This window comes from Nuphar pumila, chromosome 1 (assembly GCF_984573655.1).
Source record: "Nuphar pumila chromosome 1, dmNupPumi1.hap1.1, whole genome shotgun sequence".
NCBI classification, from domain to species: Eukaryota; Viridiplantae; Streptophyta; class Magnoliopsida; order Nymphaeales; family Nymphaeaceae; genus Nuphar; species Nuphar pumila.
The window spans coordinates 7,653,485-7,666,633 of NC_143249.1; positions in this window are offsets into that span (position 1 = coordinate 7,653,485).

Genomic DNA, 13,149 nt, shown 5'->3' on the forward strand with positions numbered 1-13,149 from the left:
TAGTTGCTTTTGATTTTTTGATGAATGGTTTCTATGTGTTGGATACAGAACTTAAAAGTTTGAATGTTAGTGATGAATATTTTTCTCTTGTTTCAACTGCTAGTAATATGAATGTGGATATATCTATATGGCATGCTCGACTTGAACATATAGGGCAAAAGAGAATGGATAGGCTCGTACGAGAGGGTCTTTTGGAATCCTATGCGAAGATTGAAATGTCTATATGTGAATATTGTCTCACTGAAAAAGCGACTCAATTGCCTTTTGAAAAGGTAGCTAGAGCAACCTATCCTCTTCAATTAATTCATTCTGATATATGTGGGCCAATGAATGTGGTAGTGAGGCATGGTGTCTCTTATTTCATTACTTTCATTGATGATTATACACGATTTAGCCATGCGTATTTAATTTCACATAAATCTGAAGCATTAGATTGTTTTAGATCCTTTATGAACATGATTGAGAATCAATTTGATCGTAGAATCAAGGCTTTGAGAATAGATCATGGAGTTGAATATCTATCTGAACAATTCAAGAAATTGTGTGATAATAAAGCGATAGATAGACAATTGACTACTCTTCGAACTTTGCAACAAAATGATATTGCAGAAATGAGAAATAGGACCCTCTTAGAGATGATCAGGTCCATAATGGTGCAGGCAAATTTATCCATTTCTTTTTGGGGTGATTGTTTGTTGACTGCAGCCCATGTATTAAATCATGTACCAACTAAATCTATTTCTTTAACTCCCTATGAATTATGGAAAGGCAGAAAGCCTGATTTGGCTTATCTTAGACCCTGGAGGTCTGCTACATATGTCCATGACCTTTCCCATCAACATGAAAAATCAGGTCCTAGGAGAAATAAGTGTATCTTTATAAGATACTGTGAATATTCAAAAGGATATGCATTCTCATAAGAGAATACATATGAGAGTATTTCTGAGATAAATTCTAGAGATCCCATATTTATTGAGAGTGATTTTCCTAAAAGAGGAGAGATAGAGCGTAACTTTTAATTCTATGAATTGGATTATTCAGATTAGTCTAAAGAGATTGATCATCATGTTTTAGAGACACAAGAGGATATGTCTATACCACTATTGGAAAGTGAGAGTAACACTCAAGTATATATCAACTTTAATGAAGATCTGGCAACTCGAAAGAGTTCAAGAAAAAGAATTCATCGCCAAAGATTTCAAATCGAAGGGGAAGCCTTTGTGGTCATACCCCAAGATGATAAGATACCTAAGAGTGTTAGAGATGCTCTATCTTGTTCTAAAAAAGATGAATGACGCAAGGCAATAGAAGAAGAAATGAAATCCATGGCATCCAATGAGGTCTGTGATCTTGTTAATCTTCCAAAATGAAGAAAACCTATTGGGAGCAAATGGGTTCTCAATATTAAGAGAAATGTTAATGGATCTATCGAGCGATACAAAGCACGTTTAATTGCTAAAGGATACATACAGATGGCAGGTGGTTGAACTTTTGCAGTGGTATTTTTAAAACATTATTTTTCAATAAAAGCTTTTAGAAAATTGTCAACCAAAAATAATAAAAACTGACTTTCCACGATGTGGCAAGTACAAGTCAAATCCTGAGGGAACAGGATACACTCAGAATGATCTCTAAAATTTAATTTATTAATATCAATAGAGTTTACAACTAAGTTAACATTACATTTCTAATCGAATTACAAACTATAAATGAAAATGACTAAAATAGATTGCTAAGTCTTCTTTGGATCACCAGGGGTAATTTTGTTTTTTCATCACACGTGCATTCACACTCGCATTTTAAATACACCTATTGATCTATTTCTAACTTATCAATATAAAACAATAAAAATAAAAAGTCAGTATGTAATCAATAATTAGTTCTAAATTACATCTAAAACTACTTCTGAACTTAATGACTAACCTAATACTACAATTAAACTAAAAATAAAATAAAATACAAATCAAACTAAACTAGCTACTAATATCAATTCTAATTAGTCTCACTATTGTTAATACATTAACTATAATGCAGAAAAACAATAAAAACTGTCAAAAATCAGTTACATAATCAAATAACTATTTTGCCCTCAAATAGTGCAAAATTGGACTTTGACAAGTTTTAAAAAATAATGAATTTGAAGGGGCAAACGAAGTCTGATTTTAAAGGTTTTTCTTTTGTTCTCTTTCTGACGAACTCAAGAATTTGTTAGACTTTACGGATTTGAAAAACTCATCTGTAATCTCTGGATATAAGTGTTTCAAGTTCATAGAAAATCTGGAAATTATTTGTCCCGAAATTTAAAAATGCGAAAAACTGATTTTGAAAAACGCTTAAAAGTCAAACCAAATCAACTCAAAACGAGCTGAATTTTGATTTATAAACAGTTAACACACTAGTGAATAGAATAGAATAGTAATTTTGGAAAAACTCAGAAAATTTTTACATAAAATAACAAGTGTAAGTCTATGCAAAATTCTGGTTTTTATTTCAGTGTACTATTCATTTGTGAAAATCTAATTTGTGCACTTTTTCTTAGAATACATGCAATAACAGCTATTTACAAACCTAATACTAACTCACTAACAAAAAATAAAATAAATTATACTAAGAAAATAAAATCTAAATTAACTACCTACATTACTTGTGAAAATTACAAATTAATGCTAGAATAAAATGCTAGAATGCATGCAAAGATTAAGCTAAGTTAAACTAACCTACAAGTAAGAGTTAAAACAATTAACTAATGAAATCAACTACTCCAATGTAACTGAATTACTGTGAACCAACTAATTAATTAACTAAAAACAAAAAAAAAATAAATTTAAAGATACTTTTAAATTAGAGTTAAATATTAATTTAAATCTAATAGGGTTAGTACCCAACTAGGGTTAGTACCTAACTAGGGTTAGTCAAGGGGATGACTAGGGTTTTGGAAGTTGACTTTGGTTCACGCCCCTAGATGGATCCACTAAGGTTAGTACGGCTTGGACAAACTTCAAATGGACACCTACACGGTTTTAGCAAACCTACATAATAGTCAAACACTACCTAAAATAGTTAATGTAAATTTACAAAACCTATACTAAGCTAAGCAACTAATTAAAAGAGAGCACAAAAGAACTAAGTGGTGGATTTGGAAGTGAGTGGACCCCATGCACTTTTACCTTAGGGACCCCTTGAAAGGGTTACACAGTCAAACTCGTCAAGCTCAATGGGCCCACACGATTTTAGGTTTGCCATAAAATTAGATTGCCAATTTGAGATCTTTCCCCAAAGCCATGCAAAATGAATTTTGGAAATAGATTTGAAACTCAAATTTATTTCCAAAATTGAAAGGAGGGAATGGATCTCTCTTGGCTGGACTCATTAAAGGTCAACACTTTCCTCATTTGTATTTCACGATTTTTGGAACCTCATTGACTTACCCCAAAACGCCACTTGCATAAAAGACCAACTTGTCCTCTACTTAAAATTGTGAAACTCTAGTTTACACGAATTACTTAGCTAACTATCTATTAACATAGTTAATGTCAATATTACATTTAAGGCTAACCTTGAGAAACACCTAACTCGACAAATACTAATAAAGCAAGAAAAACACAAAATTGAATTACTTAACTAAATTTAAAACCTACCAAAAAACATGATTCATTGAACTTGGACCCTAAGCACACTTTCCTAAACTCACCTAGACCTGAAGCTTCAGCCATGGCTGCCTTCCTCTGTGAGGAAGACAATAGCCATTAACAAACGTAAAACAATTTTACCAAAAACACAAAAATAACTCATTTTCATTAATAAAACAAAAACAATCAAAAACTTAATTTAAACTAAATTAACACACGACTAGGACTGGACTCTAGACTGTGAAACACAAACACAACCCTAACTAACATGTTGTAACTGGAACAAAGATAGGAAAAAAAAACTTTGGGCACACATGACAATCGACTAAGCTAGACTTAGCCGATCACTATGGGACTAGACAAAACACAAACGACTTGACTCTCTCTAAATCAAAATAAACTTGACCAAAAGGGATAAAAAACATTATCTTTAGGTACTGAAGTCTGCTAAAAAAATTACAGGATTCAACTGGACACACAAACAACCACCAAGACTATTCAATCGGCTAGATCAACTCTAGCCGATTCTCATTATTTTTCACGAAATGAATGACCACCCATGAAGCAAACATGACACGACTTCTAGACTCAATATTAATTTTTAAAAACGTGATTTACAGATAGTGGCTTTGCTGTCAAAAACCAGAAAATAAGAAAGGGGTTGAAGGTTGAGAAGAATAGACCATGGGCAGACTCGAAATAACTAAAAGAATGAAAGGAGAAGAGAACCTACCTCAAGGGAGATCTGACGAAGGTGGAGGAGAGGTAGAGCGGTTAATAGGAGATTGGATCCACGCCCACACGTTCCTTAATGGTCTATTGCATCCTCTTTTGTTGTTGCACCCATTGGAGAGCCGAATTGAAGAAAGGGAGGAGAAGAGGAAGAGGACCATACGGGGGAAGAGATGGCCAACTCCGTGGTGTAGACGACACACCATTGAAGCCAAGCTCTACCATTGATCTGTAGCATCAACAAGAGAAACACATCAACCATTAAAAGAATGAACAAAACAAAAAGTAAAAGGGGGAAAGAAAGAAACACGCCATAGGCGTGTGAAGTAGAGAGGGAAGAAGGAAGAGAGGGAGAAGGCATTTTTCCAAAGTCCAAAAAATGTCCAGCATAAAAAAATCTAACTATTTATATTAGTATTTTATCCTAATTCTAATAACTACCTACTTCTAAAGTTAGCTTTCAAAAAATGCTAAACTATGTGTAATTTGCCTTAAACTACTAAAACTAGTTGGCCAGAGTTGGTTTTTGGCAAAACATCATTGAAAATACTTTGAAATACATGGGTTTGGGTAAAAATAAGATTTGGATCCAGTTCAGGATCCAAAATTAAACTTTTGTGTGGGATCTGGATCCGTTCTGCATCGAAAATCGATCCCAAAACCCTAAAAATATGATATTTTCCTCAATTTAACTTTGATTAGAGCAAAATTCAAACCATATCTCCTACACCTCTAAATACATCCATTCATGAGTTCTAAACCTTAAAAACACATAAAAATGTATGAATATTATATTAAAATAATGTGCATTTCATGCATCATCAGCAGAGATAGACTATAAGGAGACATTCTCTCATGTGGTCAAATTGATCTCTATTCGCCTTTTGTTAGCCATAGTGTCACATATGGATTTAGAATTACATCAAATGGACATTAAGATTCCATTCCTAAATGGAAAACTGGATAAAGAAATATACATGGAATAACCCGAGGGGTTTGCTACTGCTGGATTTGAGCGCAAAGTATGCAAGCTCAAACGATTCATTTATGGATTGAAGCAGTCATCCAGACAGTGGTATTTAAGGTTTCATGAGACCATCATGAGCAATGACTTTGCTATGATTGATGAGGACCATTGTGTTTATCTTAAGCGACAATGTCCAAAATTTATAATTCTAACTCTATATGTAGATGATATTTTATTGGTTAGTAATCATTTAGAGTTTCTGAAAACCATTAAAGAATGATTGCCTATTCATTTTGAAATAAAAGACATGGGTGGAGCTTGCTTTATGCTGGGCATAGAGATTAAAAGAGATCATTCAAAAAGACTTCTTTCTTTTTCACAAGAGTCATATATAAAGAAGGTCTTAGAACGATTTCATATGCAAGATTGTAAACTCATAGATACTCCTATTACAAAAGGGAATGATTTGAGTCTTAAGGTATGTCCAAAGGATTCAAAAGAAATAGAAGCTATGTCCAAAGTCCCTTACTCTAGTACAATAGGCAGTCTGATGTACCTAATGATGTGCACCCAACCCGACATATGTTATGTAGTAGGGTTTGTGAGTAGATCTCAAACTAATCCAGTACAAGCGCATTGGAAGGTTGTCAAGAGGATTATGTGATATCTTAAAGGCACATTGGATTCAATTCTTTGCTACCATGGTGGTAACGTGCATGTAGTAGGTTATATGGATACAGATTGGGGTGGGGACCCTGATGAGCATAAGTCTACGTCTGGCTATGTGTTATTGATGAACATTGGTGCTATATCTTGGTGTAGCAAGAAGCAGACGTGTGTAGCCTTATCCACAATAGAAGCTGAATTTATTGCAGGCTCGTTGACAGTGCAGGAATGTGTTTGGTTAAAGAGATTCATCAAACATTTGTGAGTCACTTCTGATGCAAAACTACCAGTAACTTTATTTTGTGATAATCAATTGACAATTGCGTTTGCCAAAGATCTCAAGTTTCACAGTAGAACCAAACATATAGACATGAGATGCAAGTATGTGTGCAACATTGTATCTAAAGGCAAGGTTGCCTTGGCATATGTTAATACCCAAGATATGGTGGCAGATCCCTTTACTAAGCCAAACAATAGGGATTCTTATGCTAAGCATGTAAAATCTATGGGTATTGTAAGTTTTGATATGCTAATGTTATTCATATTTCTTTCTATGATTATTGTATAGCATGTTGCACATCTATATAAGTATGCTACCAGATTTGAGATAAATCTTTTCACACAGATTTATCGCCTCAGACGTTGTTTGTGGGTGGGATGAGATGTGACAAAATCCAGGGTTGCTAAATTAATAAGCATGTTGGATTTTAATGATATCATGTGTTAATAACACAAAAGAGTGGGAGTACAATGAGTTATGATATCCACCATATATACGTATATAGAATACATCGCCCTAACTGGGTTAGGATGAGGTCTCGTGTATATTTAACTATATGGAGAGACCGACCTTGCTATCTAAATGTCAAGGGTAACCTGGTTAACTAGATCTGAGGACTTGAATAAATATTGCATGAGAATATGCATCCTGAAGGACTCAAGTTAGTTTCTCTGGGAGGAACTGAAGTAATAAAGATCTGTACGACAAAGAATTTATGATATATGCATACACCCACTAGAGTGAGATAGTCATGTCGTAATACGTGAGTCATACCACGTATGTCGCACCATAACTATAAGTCGACCACAAAAGAAATGAAGAATGATCCCTGCTTCTTCATTGTGTGACTCCTTGATATATATATACTTTGGTGTCCTTATTGACTTTTGACCTTATTTTAAGAAGAAAGATGAGTGTTGCTACTTTAGCATGTTGCTTAAGGCCATGTCTGATCCGGTCTAAAAGAACATGTCTAGGAAAATAACTTATCTTGATTCAAAGAATGAGTGTTGGAAAGGAAGATCATTTGACATTTTCAGATTATGCACATGTTAAAAGCTAGCTTATTTTACCACATCTTTGGGATGTTGGGTTTATGATTAAACATGTGATATAATAAAAGGCCTTGTTTGGCATAGCTTGGCACTATAAATATGTGCAGAGGGATTCAGTATGCTAGAATGTGAAAAATGTATTTGATTTAGGACACAATGAGCTTCTTACTTGGCTTGTGCAGGTATACCTTGTGTCATCTTATTTTTGCAGGTTTAGGCTATTATGTTACACTAACTGGTACATAATATGCCTCCATTCTCTAAGCTCATGGGTCGCATGATCCATTTGTCAGTATGAATACCCGATGTTATTCACCATTTAAACACATATGATGTTTCATTTTTTAAGATCTCTTCTCATTATGTGCGAGTGGGAAAATGTTGGGTTGGGTACGGGGTCCGCCCATGATGGGCGAGATCCAGACCCAACCCACATTTGAGGAGGGAGCAATTTGGAAATCGCTCACCACCCACCTCCCTATTTTCTCTATTATTCCTCATTTGCGTGTATACAAAGTGAAACTGAGAGAAACGGGGAGAGATAGAGAGATACAAAGAGAGATCTTGTGCATAGTGAGTGCACATTTTGAAAAGGAAGAAGAAGAAGAAGACGAGGCCATATTCGTGGTGATAGTGCTTTGTGGGGCATTTGGATTCGTGGATTCGTCGTTCTCTCCAAGTGAGAGCACGCATCTGTTGAGCAAGACGAGCATCAATGATTGCTTCTACACTTTCGCTTCAAAGAGGTATGAAATACAAACCCTCTTCTTAGATTTATACGTATTGATTCATGTATACATAGGATTTTTTCCTTCATATATATATATAGTAGTGTGTTCTTTAAGCCCCTTTTTTTTAGGTCTTGTTAGGTCCTTTCAAAAATCATAGTTTTAAGTATTTTTTTTCACATCTATCATGGTAAATGTGATTTATAGGTTTTGTTTAGTGGGAAGCAGCTTTTGGATAGTCGAAATTTGACCTATATACAGTTTTTTCAGTGATCCAAAATCAATTGCTATTCGCTAGGTCTCGTTAGACCTTTTTAAAAATTATAGTTTTAAGTATTTTTTCTCATATCTAACACTGGGTATATGATCTATAGTTTTTGTTTAGTGGAAACCAGCTTTTGGATTGTCAGAACTTGTATAAAGGCTTTTGGTGATCCAAAATTAACAGCTACGAGGGTACTAGTTTTTTCCAGCTCATAAAAATATAATTTTCATAAAAAAAAAACATGATCTAAAATCGATTCCCACTAAATTGAGTATGCTAAATACATCTAACAGTTCAGTTCAGATCTATCACAAAACACTTAAAACTTATAGAGCATAACAAGAAATGGGACTTAATATGTTCAGTTGACACACACACACACACACACACACACATATATATATATATATATATATATATATATATATATATATATATATATATATATATATATATATATATATATATATATATATATAGTAATGCATTACCCTTTTTTTGTTAGGTCGCGTTAGGCCCTTTCAAAAATCATAGTTTTAAGTATTTTTTCTCACATCTATCACCGTAAATATAATTTATAGGTTTTGTTTAGTGGAAAGCAACTTTTGGATCGCCGGAATTTGACTTGTATATCCAAAATCAATTGCTAGGAAGGTTCTAATTTTTCTTGCTCATGCAAACATGTTTTTTTAGTTGAAAAAACACAATTCTAAGACTTGATTTCAACTAAATAGATCATGTTAAACACATCAGACGGTTTAGATATATCATTAAACACTTAAAACATATAAGGCAGAATGGGACTGACCGAGAAATGGGGCCTAATATGAAGTTTTAACAAAGAAAGCAAGGTAGGTACGAAATGTGTGGGGGAAGGATGGTAGAGGGTGAAGCAAAGGTTGCTTTATCAGTTTGTTGATCATCCTACACCACACCTTCCTAGCCTGTTGGTTTGATATTAGGGCCAACACAACATCACTTTATCAACTTGTTATTGTCCTTGCAATGTGTCGATGTTGTCATGTGACACGTGGTAAAGTGAACTTCTGGTGCAAACAGGTCAGATAAGTTGGATACTCAAGATGAGCCCGACGTTATTTCTGGATTCAGATCCTTAAGATATGAATGTGCATTTGAATCAGATTCAGATTTGCTTCCTTAAATTATTTTAGGATTCAAATTGGATTCAGATATGTCTTTAGGTCAGATATAATTCAAAACCAATTTAAAATCCAATACAATTAGATTTAGATTCAGATTCGACCCAATCGGATCCGGTATGTTTTAGGTCAAGATGCGGATTCGGACCTGCTGCTTGTTTTTAGGTTCCGATTCAGATTTGGCGTGATCCTCACTGTATTCGATCAGTTTGCACCTCTAAATTTGGTAGATGCCTGCAAGACCTTTATTAGGGCCTGTTTGTTGCAAGTTCAAAACCCAATGCTACGTTGTGTAACTGGTGAGGTCTGCCTAACCCCAACTGGGCTATAAAAAAAAAGAAGCTTACATTTATACCAACAGATGAGAGGTTTTAGGGAAAGCAAAGCATGTGCCTCCCTTTATTGTCCTTTCACCAATTCATGTTCCAATGAGGACTGCTGGACCAGTAGGCATGGCCCAAATTGGTGGCCATAAGACTGAGTAGGAAATTGGTGTTGATGCTTACCTGGCTGCCTCTCCTTCAGTTCTTAACCGAAGTTCTATGGCATAAACCTAGGGGCGTCAAGGGGTCAGATATGGTTGGAATCCAGGTGGGTCTGAACCCAGATCTCACTTTGAGGTGCTGATACCAGGTCTAGACCCAGATCCAATCGGGTTTTTCACAAGAAAAATCATACCCGGTTTCTACATGAACCAGACTAGTTTATATCCGATAAAATAATATTTTACAATGAAAACTCAAGAATCTTAATCGGAACTCGGGTAAGACCCATGCCTGGTATGAAGTTTTACAAACCATACCTGGCTCCATATAGTAATTACACTATTTGGGTCCTACCCGGATTCTAATAGGACCTTCTTTATCACCAACCCATTGACACCCCTACCTGAACCTGACGATGTCAACAGGTTGGATGTAACCTGATATTGGACTTGAATCTGAATCCGATTTGTCAGTTTTTGTATTAATTTTTATTGAAATCCAAATCTGATTAAGTGTAACTAGCGAATTTTGGACTAGTCCGATCGGGATTCGGTTCTATCTCTTTTCATCTGAATGGGAATTCAATTAAGTCAGATCTGATTAAGTCGGATAATCGGATTCGATAATGCCTAAATCCAACCCGTATGTGACCCGCTAACATCCGCACCTAAACCCAGGTTGGGCCAAAGATCGGTGTGTTTCTCCTTAAATATGTTACATCATATCATAAAAATTTGAGGATTTGAGATGCGTCGTTTGAATGCCTTAGCTTTATGTGTGGGCTCCTCACCACATCAAAGGCTCCCCCACACCGATTTGTCATAATGGTATAGGGCCCAAAATAGATTTTTCAAAGAATCGGTAGAATCAGACTCGAACCCAATCAGACTGAATTGGCCAATTTTTAACCAGTAGATGGCACAATATAATATTAGAATATTAAAAATATTGTAAACTCTTTTAAAAATATTAAAAAAATAAGCCGAGTAGTTTTGTATGATTTTGGTTGATAAAATACAAAATGGCGGATTCAAGCCAATTCACAATGATACTAACAACAATTCCCACAATAAGTGAGATCTTGATATATGAGACACAAGACTCATAAAACAGACTCTTAAGGGGTTGTTTGATCCCTGCCCTCGATTTTGGACAGCGTGTTCGTTGGGAAGTGAGGACCTAATAAACGATGGGCGAGGCAGATGCATAGCATGCCGTTCATCGTGTTCTTATTTCGTTGATCCAACCGTTCCACACACCCCCCCTCCCGTCACACTGAATGACTTAAAAAAATCTAGCCAAGACCCTCTCATTCTCCCCCTCGCTCTCACCCTTGTGCAATGGCTTGGCGAGGACATTGACGCCCGGCCACAACACTATGCTCTCTCTCACTCACTCTTGTGCAGCGGTCGGGTGGCAAGGTCACGTGCAATGACTCCCAAGTCTCTCTTTCTTACTCTTCTTTCTCTCTCTCTGATTAGGGCTATGAATAAAAAATTTCTTCAATTAGAGTTTCGAATTATTATTTTTTTAATTAGGGTTTTTTATATGTTTAATTAGGGTTTTTCTTTGATTTTTTAATGAGAGATTTGAATCAAATATCTTTAATTAGGGCCTTTGATTTATAATTTGATTAGGGACAGTCTTTTATTTGATTAAATTTTTTTTGTTTGATTAAGGTTTTGAATCAAAAATTTTAATTTAAGTTTTTTTCTTTGATTTTCTTTTATTAGAGCCTTGACTCAAATTTCTTTAAATAGGGCTTTTATAGTTAATTTGATTGAGATTTTTCTTGTATTTTATTAGGGTTGTTTTTCTTTGATTTTCTTTTATTAGGTTTGAATTAGCTTTTTATATTTTTATTATGGTTTATTTATGATTTTTTTATTTTATGGCTTATTTATAATTTGTTTTTCTTGTAGTTTATGTTTTTTTTGGTTTATTTTATTATATTTTAGAATTTTATAATTTATTTATATTTTTTTATTTGTATATAAAAATTATGAATTCTTATTTTTTCTCGAATTATCCTAAAATTAAACATTATTTTTGGTACTTGAATCTAGTTTGAAACATTTATACATAAAAATATCAATTCTTATTTTTTCTCAAATTACCCAAATTTTAAACATTTTTTAGTTTTCATATCCAATCTGAGATCTATATCCAAAGTTATAATTCATAATAAACATGTTAAAACACCCATATGATTGGACGGATCAAGTCGTACCATCCAAAACAAAGTTATCCGACCCATGTGTGAATTGCTATCCTATTAGCATAAAACAAACATTTAACTTTAGAAACGTACAACATATGTTTTGTCTCTTTTATTCATTAGATCCGTCTAATCTTAGAAAAGCCATCAAACATACCCTAAATAAGATAGCTTAGCATTGTACCATCCTAATTTTCTCACTAGAACCAGCAAAACTCTGTCTAAAACACGTCGTTTTCAATACAACTTTGTGAATGCAAAAAAAAAGAAGCTCTATCTTTCTCATAACTTAAACCAAAAGGCTATTTTTTCAACATTCATAAAACATAAAATTCTATTTGAAAAGATTGCTTGAAGAAAAATCTTTAATATGGATCCAAATTTGTAAGATATTGGGTAAATAGTGTCGAGTATTGCATCATAATTTTATAATTTTTTTTTGATATTTATACAAAAAACGGCCCTCAGGATTATAGACCTAGCCATGCTGGTTCTGCTTGACGAACTTACAACCACTGTCCTGCCAGCAAAAAACTTTGTGAGCTAAACCCTTTTCTCAAAGAATCACCACACTTAGGCTTGCCCAAGATGTGACGCCCATGTAATTTGAACCTAGACCGCCTGCACTAGGCCCCAACCCACCACGCCAAACCCCTTTGAGGCATAATCCTATAACTCCTGTACCACTACTAGAATTTCCGTAAAAAAAAAGGCGCACACATAATCGCCATGAAGGGTATTTTGGTAAATTAGACTCATGGTCCACCAATCAGCGGTGTCCCATACAAAGTCGTCTTTATATAGAAAGAAAAAATATGATTATTCTGCCTTCCGAAAACGCCCTCCATAATTAGCGAAATTATACTGTCTCCACAATGCGCTACGCCGCTTACTTCCTTACCTAACTTTTGATGGATCCGTTACGGTGATTAGATCCACATCCTATTGGCACAGGTATAAATGA